Source organism: Galeopterus variegatus, unplaced genomic scaffold (assembly GCF_000696425.1).
Source record: "Galeopterus variegatus unplaced genomic scaffold, G_variegatus-3.0.2 Scaffold1645, whole genome shotgun sequence".
In the NCBI taxonomy this organism is placed as follows: Eukaryota; Metazoa; Chordata; class Mammalia; order Dermoptera; family Cynocephalidae; genus Galeopterus; species Galeopterus variegatus.
In genome coordinates this window covers 104,794-106,341 of record NW_007727756.1, presented here as the reverse complement: position 1 = coordinate 106,341, position 1,548 = coordinate 104,794, and the positions used below count along the sequence as shown (strand labels likewise).

The window sequence follows — 1,548 nt, the reverse complement described above, 5'->3', positions numbered from 1 at the left end:
ATGTGGGGCTGTGCAGGTTGTACACGGTACTGTTCACATCACATTTATGCCAGATCTGTCTTAATAGGTGCTTTTCTGACTCGCACAAGAATTTCCCTGGGCTAGGGGCAGCGACATAACTTCCTACCAAACCACTCCAGCAACGATGCTTAGAGGAAAGCAGGAAGGAAACCAAATGTCTCTTCTGCTAACATTTTACAGCCTTCCCCATCCGCACTCCAGACCTTCAGTTGTCTGCAGTAAGATGGTCAGTCTGTTTTTCTTGAGTTTTTAATGTTTAGAGTACAGACCCAGGAGCCAGTGCCACAATTTTCTACCTGCATAATCGTGAAACATACAAAATTAGCAAATAATACATCAAAATAGTCTTGACGCTGTTCTCACCAGAGATGCTATAACCTCTATAATTATGGAAATGTTCATTTGAGAACTCCGGGAACGACTTTCCAAGTTGTTTAAGTAAAGAAACTGTTGATCTGATGTCTCCCGGCAGCGTCTGTAAGTGCAGTCTGCTTTAGTGACTGGAGTGCCAGCTGAGTCTCATCTTCTGCTTTAATGAAGATGACAGAACGAAACCGTCCTACCCGTTGTTTGTGCTTTTAATAAACAAGAGTTTTCAGGAAAACAAGACAGCTGAATTGGTTTTCCTTTATGACCGTTTAACTCTCCCTGTGTTAGCCTGGCAGGTCAAGGCGTAGTGCACCGAGGGGAAGAGAAAATCCCATTTTCCTGCTCCAGCCGACAATGTGGGCTTCACCCTGAGGGAGAGCTCCAGCGTGTGCTCGTGCATGAGTGTGCACAACCCTGCCACCCTCTTTTTCCTCATCACACGTTCTCTTCTCATGCCTGTCACTCCACTGGGCCATGAGCTCAGGGGGAGGCTGGCTGCACTGCTGGCTGCTCCAGCCCAGCACCGGGAGGGCTGGCTCCCCCACGCTTGTTCCTGAATTGAGAGTGAGAGACAAACTAGGAGGGCACCATGGTCCAAGAGAGACTGGCAGTTACGTGGCGCCCATCGTCCCCAGTCCTGGTTCAGCGTAGCTCCCAGGAATGAGGAGGCCGATGTTGTTCCTGGGGTCCTGAGCGAGCTCAGGTGTCCTGACATGTCAGGTTAGTGCGATTTCATTCTCATCAGGGATGCGATATCCGCCCTGGAGGGGATGGCCCCCTCCCGTGAGTGAGTCAAGTGTGGGGCAGGTGCCCCCTGCTGGGAACAGACTCAGGACGGAGCGTGAGCGTGGCGAGGCCTGCCTCGGCCCACCTGGTGGGGCTGGTGGAGAGGGGCGTGTTGCCCCAGGGACTTCAGGGATCTGCTCGTGGGGTGGTGCCATAGCTTCACTGCTACTGTTTTTTCTGGTCTTCATCGCCTACGTTTTTCCTGAAGCTTTCCCTCCTCATCCTCTGTGTGTGGAAAGGGAAGACACCGAGCCATTGGTGAATGAGTCACTGGAGGGAACAGCAAAGGAAGACTTCACTTCACGGTATCTCAGTGCCAGTGCAGGATGGCAGATGCAGTCGTCCTTGTGCTCCTGTGCCCTGGAGACCGCC

General features: G+C 52.0%; 1 pseudogene; it reads right to left on the bottom strand.

Moving 5' to 3' along the window:
- Positions 1-1,364, bottom strand: part of LOC103594916 — a 5,982-nt pseudogene extending 4,618 nt beyond the window's left edge.
- Between the last annotated feature and the right edge of the window lie 184 nt (positions 1,365-1,548).